Consider the following 15,400-nt stretch of genomic DNA (forward strand, 5'->3'; position numbering starts at 1 on the left):
CAGGAGGGGAAGATGAATTCCCGGCTAACAGCAGCTCATCGCTCCTCACGCAAGAGTCCAGTTAATTGATGGCGTAGAAGCTTTGTTTTTTTTCCTACCTGTTAAAAAAAAAAAAAAACAAAAAAAAACCACAAACAAACAAAAACAAAGTGGAAAACCGAGCTGCAGTATGGCAGGGAGAGCTGGAGCATTGCAGCCCACGGGGATGCTGCCCTGGCTGCTGCTGCATTTCTTGTCTCACTGCTGGCTGCCAGCACTAGGGGATGCCTCTTGCCCACCCGCGTCACTGTTCGGGGGGCAAAGAGGAGATTTATGCTTCATAGGAAGATTTTAGGAGGTGGGTAGAAGAGTGTCTCGTCCTGTCCTTCTCGGGCAGGGCAGGAGGAGAGGGCACGGGGCCCTGGCTGAGAGCAGGGCGGCCCCAAGCAGCGAGAGCTGGGGTGCGTGGGGAGAAGGCGCAGCCCTTCCAGAGATGCAGTGGTCCTGCCAGAAGTGCTGGGGCTGGGAAAACTGCTCCTTTTGGGGAGCTGCTGCTCCGGTGCCCCCTCCATCCCACCTGCCTCCATCCCTCCCTCCCTGCATCCCACCTCCTTCCATCCCAACTCCCCCCACCCCTCCCTGCCTGCATCCCTCTCTCCATCCCACCTCCATTCCCGCATCCCCCCATCCTGCCCCTATCCCCTCCCCTATTTCCCTACCCTCCCACCTTCCCCATCCCATCCCATCCCATCCCACCCCCCTGCATCCCTCCCTCCCCTCATCCTTCCCCATCTCCTTTCCCCTCCCCACCCCCTAGCACCCCTTCCTCACCCTCCTCCACCCCCTCCTTACCCCCTTCACCCCCTCCTTTCCCCACGACCCCCCTCCCCACCCCTTGCCCACCCCCCCCGACGCCCCCCGCCCCCTGCACTTCCCCCGCTGGCCGCCGGGGGCCCGGAGCCTCCGGAGCGGGGCGGGAGCAGCAGCGGCAGCCGCGGGCAGAGCCGCGCCGTGGGCAGAGCAGCGCCGCCAGGTAGGGACCACCGGGGGCTCCCCCCGCATCCCACCGGGAAAGGGCTGGGGATGGGCAGCACCCCCATATATCCCCCCACCCACCTCGGGGGTCGCAGCTCCGGCCAGGGGGTGCCCACCCGAGACCCCCCCCTACCTCTCCATCATACCCGGGGGGAGCCGCTCGGCTCGGCGCTGAGACGTGCCCGGGGGCGGCGGCTGGTGCCGGGGGGTGCCCACCTTTTTTTTTGGGGGGGGGGCTCGGCTCACATCTCCCCCCCCACACACCTTCGTGTTGTTTTCCGCAGCGTTTTAACGCGGCGAGAGTTTGCGCCGGCTTTGGGGAGAGCTGAAGTTGAGGGAGCGCGGGCTGGGGGGGCGCAGGGGGGGCGCAGCTCCCGGGGCTGAACCCGGAGACCCCCCCGGGGACCCCCGGCAGAAGCCCGGAGCCGGTCGGGGGCTGCCCCCCGAGCCCCCCGGTGCTGCTGCCCAGCCCGGCTGCCGTGGCCCTGGGTGCAGGGAGGATGCTCTGCTGCGGGCATCCTGCCCCGGCACGCCAGGATTTGGGGTTTGGGGTCTGGGGGCGCGTTCCGGCGGAGTTGGGGCTCGTGAATAATTTAGAACATGCCAGGCGCTCGTGGCGTGCGCAGACGTGCGGGCTCGCTGCTGGCACAGGCTCTCGTAAATGAACCCACTGTGGGGGCGAACTCCACACGGGGACCTCTCCCTAGGCCCAACTTCATCCCAGGATTTGGGCACTGCCCGCAGCTCTGCCCACCTCAGATGCCCCAAGCACCATCCGACACCCACCAGCCTTTCGCTATTTCCCATCCCCAGCCTGGCAGGACCGAACCCCGAAGGCTGAGACCCTCGGGGAAGTTCCCCCCAAGCCTCTCAGCCCCGCTTCGCCTCCCCCACGTGCCCCCGTGGCGGCGAGGTGCTCCTGGAGCATCCCTGGGGCCCTGCTGCCGGTGGGCAGCGATGCTTTGTCTGCCCCCAACCCCACCAACCCCTGCCCGCTGCGATCCCTTTGTCTCCCTGAGCTTCTCCTCCCAGGTTGGGGGCAGCAAGGACGGAGCCGTCCCGGGGGTGCGAGCATCCCCGCGGAGCCGCCGGTGCTGCCGGGGCCAGGACGTGCGTGCTCGCAGGTAGGAGGAGGAGGTTTGCTGGGCTCGGTGCTTTTCTGCTGTGGTTCGTTTCGTTCTTCGTTTCGGCACTTAACAGGAGCGTGCTCTCCGGCAGGAATCTGCAGTGAGGCTCCCACCACGCCAAGGCGTTTTTTAAAGCGTCTTGCTGCAAGCCTGCCTCGGGGTTTGGGCATTTGGGGGTTTGGAGGGAGCTGCCTGGGCAGAGGGATGGATGCGGAGAGGCTGAAGCTTTCCCCGTCGGTTCCCATTTGGGAGTCGGGGCTGATCAGCAGAGCCAGAAGTTGGGAAAGTTGCTGTGCAGCTCGCTCGGGTTCGCTGGGGTTTTCCTTGCTCCTGCCCGGTGTTAATCAGAGCCGTGGGCAGGGAGCTGTGCCCGGGACGCGGGGCAGAGGGAGCCGGCAGCCCGCGTGAGCAGGAGCACAGCTGTAGGTTTGGCACAGCGAGCACTCCTCCTGCCTTAAAACAGCCATTTCAGGCAGCCCCGGTGGGACTGGTGATACTGGTGGCACCGGGCAGCCCCGAAACGAGGTGCTGGGGTGGCTGGGGGGGGGCAGAGAGCAAGGCTGCGGGGTGAAGGCAGCCAGGGGACCCCAAGCAGAGGCTCCTGCAGCTCGGGCAGAGGCTGTGCTGCTGCTGCCCGCTGGCTTCTTGCTGGAGATTTCTTTTTGCAAACGGTGCAGGGAAAAGAAGCCAAGGAGCGCTGCGGGCTGGCAGAGGCCTGGGGGCACGCGGCGGGCAGGGGGGTGGCGAGGCCTTGGGGAGCCCCGCGGGGACCAGGCAGGTAGGTATGGGTACGTGTGGGGGGGCTGGCTGGGAACGAGGGTCTGTGGGGGTGAGCTGAGGGTGGGGAGGGGAAAAGGGGACGAGCACAGGGTGACAAAAGCTGTAAGGGACTGGGTGCGTGCTCAGGAGCAGATATTGCGGGGCTATGCGGGCGGAGAGCTCACCAGTCCGACAAACTTCTGCTTCCTTGAAGCCCGTTTGAGCTTCATTTTGCATTCGGTCGGTGCCGAGGACGTGCAGGTGCTCAGTGCCTGGCCCTTTCTAAAGGCTTGCTGCCGAGGCTGGGCTGTGGGTATCGATTCTCCCCGACTCTGGGGGGAGATCTCCGTGCACGGCTGTCGGTGGGGTCAGGTTTTATTTTGCAGTAAGCAGAAGGTGAGACAGGAGTTTCTGTAAGTCTTCCCTTAGGCCTGGGGGAGCCGTGCAGGGAAACCTGCGGGGTTTTAGTGGCTTCGTGGTGAAAGCTTTCTGTAGGAATGGATCTTCGGGCTTTTGGCTATGAGGAGGAGACTGCTGGCACTGCTGCAGAGCTGCTTCTGTGCACAGGGGAGCACAAACTCCGCTTTGGCTGCCTGTCTGCTCCCAGCAGAGGCACCGACACGGTCCTGGGTCCTTGGATGGGAGAAATGAGGGGCCTGGGGAGGAAAAAAAGAAGTTGCAGGACCCATAAGGAGGTGATGGAGGTTCCTTGCAGCAAGTTTCCACCAGCCCTGTGGGTCAGGGGCTGGAAGGGCAGCAAACACAAATGCTTTTTGCTTGTAATGGACCACAGGTGCTGTAAACCTGAAAGTCCCAGGTGGTTCATCCAAGGGCCCCAAGTAAATGGGGTGAAATCACAGCAGCTGTTGGCAAAAAGGAAGGCTCTGCCCCCATGGGGCACTACAAGGCACGGACCCAAGTGGTCAGAGGGAGCTGTCATGCACCCCAGGAGTGGTTTTACAGAAATCAAACAAACCTGAGCAAGGATATGAGGCAGGTATGGTAAAATTATCACTAAAATATTCTGATGGGTCTAACCTCTGGGGTCAAATCACTGTTGCTTATGAGAGGACGGACGTGCAGCAGGGAAACCTGCCTGGTGCTGCTGGCGGGTCGGGAGGTTAATGAAAGGGGAACCGAGGACGTACCAACAGACCTCATTTATTTGGATGTTTTCATTAGATTCAGCCCAAAGAGACTATTTTAGGAAATAAATAGCAAAATGCAGGCAATAAATAGCTGTGTAAGGGGAAGAGTCCGGAGCCAGCTCTCCTCGTTAAGCTCTAGGAAACAGAAGTGGAATGGAGGAGCGCAGATAGGTGATTATGGGAAGGTTCCTCATGCTGAGGCTGGGTTTATTTGTTATCTTTAATGATTTGGAGGTGGAAATGGATCAGAGCTGGGTGAGAGACAGAGAGCATGGCAACGGAAGGGGCTTGATTTGCTGCTGAGCGTTTGGAGGAATGAACAGGCAAGGCTGCCACGTTTGAGCACGCCAGTGGTTCGGGCTGTGCTCGGGTCATAACTCAGCCTGGAGCACCCCAAGCGTGTGAAAAAGGAAAAACTGGAGCAAATGGGGCTTTTTTCTTGCTGGTGTGGCCAGTGGTGCTTCTGTACCCAAAGCCTTGGGCATCAGACCAGGGACTTCTCCTGCTGGAGCCAGGCAGCTGCCCTGGATGGGGCTGTGGTCATGGGTACCCCCAGCAGGCTGGCTGGCTTCCCGAAGGACACAGGGAGCCCCGCTGAGCTCCCCCAGCTCCTTCCCATGCCTTCCCGAGGGGACAGATCCTGTGAGATGGGTCCTGGGGGACTCGGGAAGTGCGTTTGGCACGGGGAGGGAGCGAGTTATTGCGAAGTGGCTTAGGCACGGGTCATGGAGAGGCTGCGGGCTCACAGCGGTGCTGGAGATAAGCGAGCCTGGAGGATTCGTGCTCCTGCCCGGCTGCAAATCCCCGAGCCAGGGCTCCGTCAGGTGACGGGGCTCCAATATTTATTCCGGCTGTCCTTCGCGTGGCAGCGGCTGCATAATGCAACGCCCGCGCGGCGTCTCAGCCGAGCACCCGGTGAGCCCTCCAGCACGAGGGGATTTTCATCTCTGCTGAGATCTCCCGGCTTCAAAGTCTGCAGAATTTATTTGCATCCTTCATGAGGAGGAGAGCCAGGCATACATCTGTGGGTTTTTTTTTTTTTTTTTCTTTTTTTTTTCTTCTTTATCCTCTCCGTTCCTCCCCTCCCCACCTGCTTTCCAGTTTATTTGGTTAGCTCAGCATCAGCACAATGATGTGGAAATAAAGCAAAGGAGCTTCGTCGTGGCCTTATTGCATATGCATAAATGAGAGAAATAGATCACCCTGGCAATCCCTAGCTAGGCTACCATTAAGGGAAATTCTCCTGTGACCTTATAAACCCTGCTTTGCAAGGGTTTGTAATGAGTCTGCAGAAATTCATTCTGGGCACAAACAAGTCATCTGAGGTCTTAGACCCCATGAGCACAAAGTAATAATAACACTAATTTCCCACCCACTCAGGCATGTGCTCCTGGAAGGCTTGGCTGTTTTTACAAAGCAGGTTTTTCCTTGCTGGGGCTGTCACAGGGGGTGGGAGCGAGGGTGAGCGGCTGCGTCCCCACCTTGGAGAGCCTCGTGGAGCCTTCCCCTGGTGGGGTTGGGGGCTGTGGGGTTGTAACTCTGCTCCAGCAGCTGCTCGGCTCCTCACCTCATCGTGAGGCTGCACCCATCCCTTCCTCCACGCACATCTGACCCTGAAAGCAGAGATAGCCCAGGTCTGAGCAGGAGGGATGGACTGATAAAAAATCCTGCAACATTCCGTGTTCAGCCTCAAGATGATATATTTTAACTTTTTGCTGGAAACCAGGGTGGTTTTGGTTCAGTGGCAGAAGCTGACGTTTTCTGAAGAATGCGCTGCCTTTTGGTGCAGTGGGTTTATTTTTTTGTAGGGCTCCCTGGCCCTGCTCAGGGCCAGAGGCATGGCAAGACGCGTTGGCACCGATGTTTAGATCTGTGGTGGGACGTGCGCTGGGCATTGGCCTCGTGCTTTCCTCGTGTAGATGATGATGAAGAAGGAAATTGGTGTGTTTGAAGGCATTGCTCTTCACGTGGCTCATCCAGGGCAAAGTGGTGAGGCTGGGGAGTACCGGAGCTCCTGGCAGATCACGGGGCCGCTAGGATGTGTTTGTGTTTCTCTGAACCCAGTGCTCACCCACGAGCTGTTACACATGCCAGAGTTTCATTTTTCATCCCAAACCAGGTCCATCAAACTGTGCTTTACTCCCTTGCCCTCGTTCTGTTCTTCTTTGCTCTCCTCTCGTTCCCCGTTTTGCTCCACCTCGGGTGTGATCCGCTAACATCTGGCGTTGAAGGGCTGTGTGTGTGCACGGACAGCTCTGAGAGCAGGCTATCACATCTCTTTTTAGGCTGAAAAATGTTTGGGGCAGAGACTGTGCTAACGTTCACAGAGCATCTGGTCCTCTCCAGGTCCAATTCATCACTGTCTTGCAGTTTGCATTATTGTTCACACCAAGGGAAAGTGGGTGTGAAGCTGGAATAATAATGTTTCACACTTGCTTTGCATTGGTTTTGATACCCAACAGCATTTTAACCTATTGGGAAAGGCAGAAAGCAACTGAGGAGACGGTGAAACTAGAAATTGAGGAGAAGTAGCCTACAAATAAGGAGTTAATTACCTCTAGTGAAAGAAATACCCCTGGGGTCAACTCTATACCAATGGCAAATTTAAAGTCAAGGTGGGATTTTTATATTTGAATGTAAGGGTTCAGGTTGTGCAGGAATTGGTGGGTCTGTGCATACGAGCAGGGCTCTGTAATGGTTCTCCTGACTTCTACCTGCCATAAATCTTAAAACCCCACCTCGAGCATCAGTGGGGAGCAGCGATATTCTCCTGAGTCAGCAGAGAGCCCTGAGTGATGTCTCTGTAGCGTAACGTGCCCTGCTCATTAAAAAAGGCACTGATGGGGACACTAGCCATTAAATGTTGTGGTTTCTAGTCAATGTTGTAATCTCTTTAATGAAACCTAATGACAAATTAAAAAAAAAAAAAAAAAAAAAGAAAAAAAAAAAGAATTTAATGCTACTTGGCGTGTCTGAAGTTGTGTGCTCGAGAACCGGTGCCTCTTGGTGTTAGGATGGTTGGGCTTCCCAGGAGTCTTTAAAGTAACATGTCTTTCGCTGATTTGGACTGACGTGCCTTTTGTTCTGTTCCTGCTGGGTGTTAAACAAGATTTAAGTCTCCTCAGTCCCTATTTAGTTGTTGAAGAACATCGCAGCCAACACAAATGCAAACAGAACTGTCTGGTTGTTTGTTTATGCAACAGATCATTAGAAAGTCTGTAGGAAAAAAAAAAATGTTCTGGTCTGTTAGATAATTAATCTGCATTTTAAGAATTGTCTAAAGACATATTTGCAAGCTAGTCCATTGAGCTGCTGTTATCTAGTCAATAACCCCCATATTTAATAGTCCCTAAGAATGTATTTCCATAATGTGCTGCAAACAGTTGAGAAATCTGCATCCTTTTTGTCTTAAGATGTCAGCGCTCGCACATTTCCTATGACAAATTTTTTTCCCGACGATTGGTGGAAAAATTCAGGCATGTTAGCTTCCAACTGGTAGGGCTGAGAAGAGGGAGAGAGGAGGCTTCTTAAAGCAAAACCCGGCTCCATGTGCCCTTGAAAATGGACTGAGTTTGGGATTTCCATCCGGTGTTGGGTGCCGGAGCCCTGGTGGTGCTGCCCAAAATGTCCCTGTGGGTTTGGGGTGTGGGTGGGGGATTTTGCAAGGTCTTTCCTTGACCCATGGGTGTCAGAGCAGCAGGAGCTGTAGGTGCAGGTATGAATGCTTTGCTTTGGGAACACAAAGCGTGGCTTGGGGACCCAGCCTGCCAAATGAGCTCCCTCTTTTTGCTTTGGGCCCTGACAGCGATGAAATTTGATCTTGGATATTGGAGCAGGCTCTGGGTTTGGGGTTTGTGCGGCACAACCCATGAAGCTGCGCCCAGGTGATGAGTGTGAGGGTTTTTGAGCAAGGGCGTGAAGTTTAGTGGAGTTATCAGTTGTTTATTGTAGGGTAGAAAGGGTAAATGTGCAGACAACTCAGTGTGTGGCTGGCATGTGATAATTTACTAATCCCCGTTAACGAGAGCAGGGAGTAAAACCCACACTTGGAGAGAGAAACCCCTGGGAGCTGCCGCGTCAAGGTGAGAAGCTGGAGCTTAATTTCATTATCTTATCACTGACTTGCTGGTCCTACGCTGTGGTGTGAATTCTCGGGGAGTGTTGGAGCTATCTTTGGCAGTCCAAGTAAAGAAATAATGAATCCAAGTCAGGAGAGCATTGTGTGCAGTTCTGGTATCTGTATTTTAAAAATGATGTTGGCAAACTGGTGAGAGATAAGAGAAGAACTACAAGGATGATTTTAGGTCTGTAAAGCATGCTGAAGAGAGAGGCTGCAGCTCAATCTGTGTCTTTTAATGAAGAGAAGGTTAAGGGGGGATTTGATTGCTGTCTGTAAATACTTAACCAGGGCAGGAGGCTCCGTGAGCCGAAGGTTCAAAGGCAGGACGCGGTTCTGTGGCTGGATGCTCAGGATAAATCAATTCAGATGAAGAAAAACAAAGGCCTGTTTTATTTTTATACTGCTTTATAGTTAGACACAGGGGCGAATTACCTGTGACTTTGGGATATTTGGTGTTTTTAAATTGAAATGATACCTCTGCAGGAGCTGCGTTGGGTCAGCAGCACGCTGTGGTGGCTTGCTTTGGGAAAACTCAGCAGGAGTAAATAAATAAAACAAGGTTTTCAAAGTGGTTGTTTTTGGCCTTCAAATCTTTTAATTAAGTAATTTTTTCTTATTTTTTAAGGCAGAAAGCAACACGCACCAGGGAACGGGGCTGTAGCTTGGAAGAGATGATGGGGTTGGTGTCAGCAGAGCCTGTTTCTGGGACTTGGCCAGAAGCTGTGGCATTATTAACAGGGTGCTGCTGGGTCTGGGCACGTGCTGACCTTCTGTTATATGGCCAACGATGTGCAGCAGGCACCCTGGTTTCTTGTGCTCAGGGGTAACACTCTTCCCCTGCTGGGCCCTGGTTTTCCATCCCAGCAGCTGCTTTGTGGACACCTGCAAGGTGGGCGATGGGGTTGTGATTTTCTCAGCCCTGCTGCTTCTCTTCCCCCTTCGTTAGACTCAGCCTCTGGCATCTGCTGCAGGGAACCAAAGGATGCTGCAGCCACATCCCCTGTGCCACCACCTAGACGTGCTCAGCAAACTCGGGGAGGGCGATGAAGAGGCGTTGTTACCATTCAGCCAGAGACTGGCGTGTTAATTAGCACTCACGGCGTGCTCAGGAGGGTTACGTTATCCTAACCTGGGCTGCAGAGCCCTGGGCCAACTCCTTTGGGGGTGTTCCCTTTCGGGTGGCAGCATCCAATTTTTTCCTATCGATGTTTCATACCGGTGCGTTGAAGCAAATGAAATTAGGATTCATCTGTACGAGGGAGGGATTGCCATTTGCAAAGCCACGTTTTGCTTAAGTTAGTAATATTGTAGCTGCTAATTGAGTGTTCATTGATTGCCTGTCGGTGCCTGGATGTAACCTGGTACTCCCCTTTCTGAGGGGTGGCCTGCCACTGATAAACCAGCACCGCTGCTCTCGTAGCGCGTGGCTGTCTCGGCTGTTCGTATTTTTCCCCCCCAGTGATTCCATTTTACCAGCAGTATAATTAGTATCATCTCCTCCTCTTTGGAGGCATCTCAGCCTGCGTGCCAGCCTTGTTCTCTCGCAAGTACCTTTAATGCACCTAATACTTCAAGGCTTTTAAGTGGCCTGAAACGAGAATTTAACCAGGGGATGCGTTTGAACGCGGTCCAGGAGCTGTTGTCTGGGAGGATTTAGGGTCCTGGTTTCCCCAGAAATTGCTTCATCCGTTAGAGGTTCTTTGTTGCTGAAGGTTCAATTATGGGAGTAAATAGTGCTTTATGGGGGAAAAAGAAAAACCAAAGCCTAGCATCACCCCGCTGCCGTGCGGGGAGGCGGCAGCAGGAGAGCCGCGGGGTTTGATGTAGCTCCCGGACCCACGAGTCCTTGAGTGCTTCTGTAACACGAGGCGAGGAGCTGGCAGTACATCCCAGTAATCCCCTGCACTCAGCGATGCTCCTCTTCTGTATCCACTGCGTGATCCGATGCATCCGAAATAATTGCATTTTTTTTTTTTTGCAAAGAATGAGACTCGCGGCGTGACGCGGGGCCGGCGCCGTGGTTTTGCATATTCAATTTCTGTGGCCAGAATTTGCAGGAAATCTTCAAGATTTGCAAGGAGCTTTTCTGAAGCTACTGGCTGGTCTTTAAGATCTTTCTGCTGCGTGCTTGGTGGACTCGAGCACTTGGGAAAGATTAATTAACCCTAGGTGAGAAACTATGATTTAACATTTATATAGGGGGGGAGCAAAATTAATATTCCTGCTGCCATGCTGAGTATGTTTAAACTTCTGCGTTCGGCTTGTCTGACTTGGAATAGCTTCTAACTAGTACAAATGATAGAACAATTTATTTTGGATGATGAGTTATGAGAATATTGCTCATACACCCAGAACACGACATTTTCAATCACATCTTCATTGCATTGGTAAAGGGGAAAAAAAAATGATTTTCGTATCTTGACATGTTTATCCTTTGGAGACTGAGTCAATTATCGTATTGTAAAAGAATTCGCTCTATAGCTCTCAGGTCTCTGGGAATATCACCATGTCAGGAGGCAGATCCTGCAGGCTTTTATTCCAGCTGTTGCAAAATGGGAAGGATTGCGTGAGTTAAGCGATCCCTCCAGGTGACACCCAGGAATAGGAAAACGACTTTATGAAAGCGTGGTGCTGGAAGATAGGAGTTAGAGCCCGTTCAGTTCGGTGGAAAAGCTGTCATGAGGCAGCAAATCTGTCCTCAAATGCTCTTGTGGTTCCGACTGCTTTAATTTCGTGACTGGAGCCACGCAGACAAAGTCTGAGAGGGGCTGGGAGTTACCTGAGCAGCGTCTGCGTGGATTTATCACCACACTGTGAGCAGTGGGCCCTGAAAGCAGGGGGGCTCTGGCCAACCTGGGCTCCTGGGGACCTCGTTATAAGCTCTGAGCAATGGTCCCATTGCTGCCAGGTGGTGCTCAGAGTCCCTGTGCGCTCCCTGCTTTCTTTCCCTCCCTCTCCAGCCCCGACTTTGGGGTACAGGCCCATAGTCTCCTCAATCCCTCACCACAGAGATGTTCCTTCAGCATCTCTTTGTATAGCGCTGAGCTTTGGGCTTCCTGCTTTTGGGCTTCCTCTGGAGGCTTGGGGAGTGAGTAGAGATGCTGGAAAATGCTGGGAAGTGGCTGTTCGTGTGGGGCATTCCCATCGCTGTCTCGTGCTGTTGCAAAAAGATGAGCTGGTTCAGCCCAGGTATTGATCGGTGTCCTCGGAGAACAGCTCCTTGGGCTTGGACTGCCAAGCACAAGCACTGCTGCCTCCCAAAATGCCTTTGAAAAAGCAAAAGGGGTTAGAAAGGAGTGATGTATTCAGTCTCGTTCATCTTTCATGCCCAGGGTGAGCTGTGATGCCCATCTCCTGCCTGCTGTGGAGTTGTGCCCCGGCTCCAGCTCCCTTTTGGACGGTGCCGGGGCAGCACGGTGCAGCTTTAAACTTCCCTCTAGGGCTGCAGGAAGCAGAAAGTTATCTTCCAGCAGCTTGTTAAAACAAAGCTTGGGATTCTCTTACAAACTCTTGAGCTGGGGATCTGGGGCTTTTAGAAATCATGAGACGAATGATTAAATCAGCTTTGGCTTAAAGCTCTTTGTAGCCCTTATCTGAGGTAATTGATGGAATTTGTGTGTTGCCAGTAGTGGTCTGCAGGGTTCATCCTGCTGCAAATTTCAGCAATTTGGGTTCTTCTCCGTGTGCTGGCTGTTCAGTGGGGAGCTCCGCGGAGGAAAGCCCATCCTCAGCTCGCCCTGCATGCAAAGCGTGGACGAGATTGCGCTCCCGGTGTGCGGCAGATAAAGGCGAGGTGATGCCACGGGAGGCAGAAATCCTGTTCTGAAAGCACAACCCAGCTCCGCTCCCTCCTTGGCGGTATGTTGAGCAGATCTCCAGCCAAAAATCTCCGAGCCCATTTTGCAGACGCTGGTGTTAATGCAGCCGATGCGCTCCGTTTGCTTGCATAAGTGCAGCTCTTAAAGCCGTCACGTACGGCCGAGAGAGCTGCTGCCCCTGCATCCCTTTGGGATGGCGACATCCAGAAGGGTTTTCTAGGACAGCGGAGGCGATGGTTGGGATGTTTCTGTGTCTCCATGCAGATGTCAGGACTGGAAAGTCCCCGTTTCCAAGCTGGAGCGTGTAACAGCACTCCAGGTGAAATGCTCGAGTCGCAGTTACACAGATGGAAGTTTTGAGCTATATGCCTTGGCTCAAGTGCTCCTGTTTCTGTAGGTTTGTTTACGTGGAGGCTTTGTGCTGGCTTTTGATTTTCCCATTATTGAGGTTGTTATGTTTTTATAGCTTTGCATTACTCACTGGTTCCTTTTATTCCTTTCAAGTTTGCCAGCCATGACTAATGAAGAGTTTTGCTGCAGCCCTTTTCTGGAGTGGAGACTCCAGCTGGGTGAAGGGGAGCCTCCTGCTTTCCACCACCCCAATTTGGCACCGAGAAGCTGGTGGGAGCCCAAGGAAACGTGCTGCCTCTTCCTGGGGCAGTTGCAATAGCGTTTATTTTATTACCAGGGTGCATGTGTTTACCAAACCAGTAAATAAATGATTCTTTTTACTGCTTAACTTTTTTTTCCAAGTGAAAATCTGAAGCAGTGAGCGTGTAAGCAACTGGTCTGGCTTTGTGGTGTGAGTGTCCCTGCGTGTTTTCCCAGCTCCAGCATAGCCAGCGACCTGTTTGGGCTCATTTATTGCAAACACTGCTGGTGTTTTCTGTTTGTCAATGGCCACAGTCATGAGCACTGGCCCGAAACACCTCAGCAAGGTCAAATGCAGCAACTTACACCTGTGCTGGGGACAGCTGAGTTATTTCTGCTTGACTGCAGGGTTGGTGCCATCATTTTTGTCTTTTCTCAGCCTTTTTCATGCAAGGCTTTATCTCCCACACTGAGAAGCCCAGCAAGTGACCTGGAGGCTGTTGTGCCTTCTGTTTGGGTCAAGTCCCCACACCCCACACCTCCTGCAGGTCGAACTGATCATTTCTTTGCATTTTCAGAGTCAGACAGCACTGGGAATGCTCCTGGGGAGGGGATAGGATGTGAGCAAGAAAAAAAGATGAGCTGATGTGCCCCCAGAGGACTGACCGCTTTGCAGTAGGGGCACCTCGAGCAGTTGGGCATTTTCTCTCAGTCCCAGGACACTGAGGAGTTACGATGGAGATGGCAGAGAAGGGAGCAAAAGGAGGAGTGCTGCCAGCAGTGGGGTTTTTGCTCGGTGTTGCTGCTTGCAGAGGGTTAGCAAGCAGATGTGGAACACGGCTGTGCCATGGCACTGCCCGCTGTGCATTGCTGCAAACAGCTTCCCACCTTTAGGTGAGGGTGTTACTGTACCCCTTTTCTTCACCAAGTCCTGGAGTTATCCTCCAGGACAAAGTGAAAACCCCGGGGCAATTCGAGAGCTGATGGAGCACCCCCTGACCCTGCTCATCCCCCAGACCTACCGTGCCGCCCGCTGCGAGCATGAAGTCACCGCTCTGCAATGACATCCCTGTACATGTTTCCTCTGCCAGCCCTCGGCTAATTTTATTTCATTCCCCCCCCTGTACATCCTTCTCCCTTTCTCACATACAGCCTGTCGAACCAGAGCTGCATAATAGACTTTTAAAGGCCACTTAACGATGCAAACTTAAAAGCGCAGAGAAGGCATGGTGAGACAGAGCAGAGGAGCTGGCGCAGGGACAGGGGAGATACCAGGCTCATCTCTGATCTCCGAGAGCCTCCTGCAGAGCAGGTGAGTGTGGGAGGGCCCCACGAGAGCAGGTGATAAACTGTGCCCGGGAGGGCTGTGATTACTGCTCCGCATCCGCACCGTGCTCGCCCCAGGGGCCCCGCGCATCCATTCCCTGCTCTGGCTTTCTCAGCTCTCCTTTAATTAGGAGGGCTGTGGTTGTCGCGAGCAGCCCGGAGAGCAGCCTTTCTCTCTGCTGCTTTTCAAGGCCCAGGCACGCTGAAAAATGCGGGGCCAAGTGCCTGTTTTGAAGGCTGAGAGGTTTGGGAGGGAGGGAAAAGAAGGGATATCCGCAGGGAGGGCTCGGTGGTGCACGACGGTTGGTGTCACCGTGCAATCCTGCTCACTCCTGCTTGTGCAAGCAGCCCCTCAGGTCATGGCTCAGGGAATTGTGAAGCTTTTTGTGTCTTTTCTGAATGGGGAAGCTCTTCTGACCTGGGATGTGAATCCCTGAGCTGTGTGGGCAAAGCTGTCCCATGGCTGTGGTGCACCTACGGAGCGCTCCGAGCACCGGCACAGGGTCTGGTCCTGTGGGATCCCAGCATGAAGGGGTAAATGGCTGGAAAAAAATGAATTTGGTACTGGAAAGCATCTATGGAGTTCAGCCTTATAATGGTGGACAAGCTGGCTTTGTGACCACCTGTGGTAGGATGTGGAGTCACGGCATTTTTAGGGTCTTGAGTTAGCATGAGGCAGTGTTAGGAACAGCAAGTGCTGCGGGTAGATCCATTTCAGTTTGGCATTTCACTCCATCTTCCAAAAATACTGTGTTTATATATTTAAAAAGGGAGTTGTCTTTGTGAGAATTTGCATCTCTATGACCCAATGTCACCCTCTTCAGCTGTGAATAATCTGGGATGTAGAAACAGGTAGCTTCGGACAGGCACGTGGCACTTTAATTTTTAATAAAAATTTAAAATATTTAAAATATTTCCTTTTTTTTTAAAAAAAAAAAAGTGGAAAACAGATTGAGATGACTTTTTTTAGCTGAAGGAAGCTGTTGACTTGTATACTTGGATGCTCCCACTGAGATGCCTAGCTCTTGAGTTTTAATTCAGTGCACATTTTTCTTCACTTTCTTGCCGGTTTTTGTACTGAACTTTGCCCTGTGGGTGGAACCGGTGTTAGCCTCGTTAAAGCATCTAAAACCTCTAATTATTGGAGAAATGGCTTTCGGTGGATGGGAATCATCAAGCCAGCTGCTGTGTATATGTTGGCTATTTTTTTTTTTCCCTAGGTGTGGATGTGCCTACTTAATTTAAACAACAGGGAGCGTGCAAGTGTGGTGTGATCGGTGTCTGCATTGCCTGGTCGAGCAGAGTGAGGGGTGTGAGAGCTCGTGTCATGCATTATTCCAGTCCAAGAGAGCTCAGAATTGTTTTGTGTTTGGGGCATTGTTATTTTGCATCAGAACTGAAGTAACAATGGAATCTTTTTAAAAGGCACAGGGTAACGTGGAGCCTCCGGGAGCAGTTAGTCAGTGAATATGAAAAGGCACCGGCCCTAATGATGAC

General features: G+C 53.0%; 1 protein-coding gene across 2 annotated transcripts in view; it reads left to right on the top strand.

The window, feature by feature from the left end:
* Positions 1-974: 974 nt before the first annotated feature.
* The window catches only part of GRIK4 (glutamate ionotropic receptor kainate type subunit 4), a 165,079-nt gene continuing 150,653 nt past the window's right edge, over positions 975-15,400 (top strand). For both annotated transcript variants that reach the window (XM_032201853.1, XM_032201854.1), the window contains exon 1: positions 975-1,012. The gene's annotated coding sequence lies outside the window, so the exon portion shown is untranslated. The remainder of the gene's footprint in view (positions 1,013-15,400) is intronic.

The sequence above is a fragment of the Aythya fuligula genome, chromosome 22 (genome assembly GCF_009819795.1).
Source record: "Aythya fuligula isolate bAytFul2 chromosome 22, bAytFul2.pri, whole genome shotgun sequence".
Taxonomy (NCBI): domain Eukaryota; kingdom Metazoa; phylum Chordata; class Aves; order Anseriformes; family Anatidae; genus Aythya; species Aythya fuligula.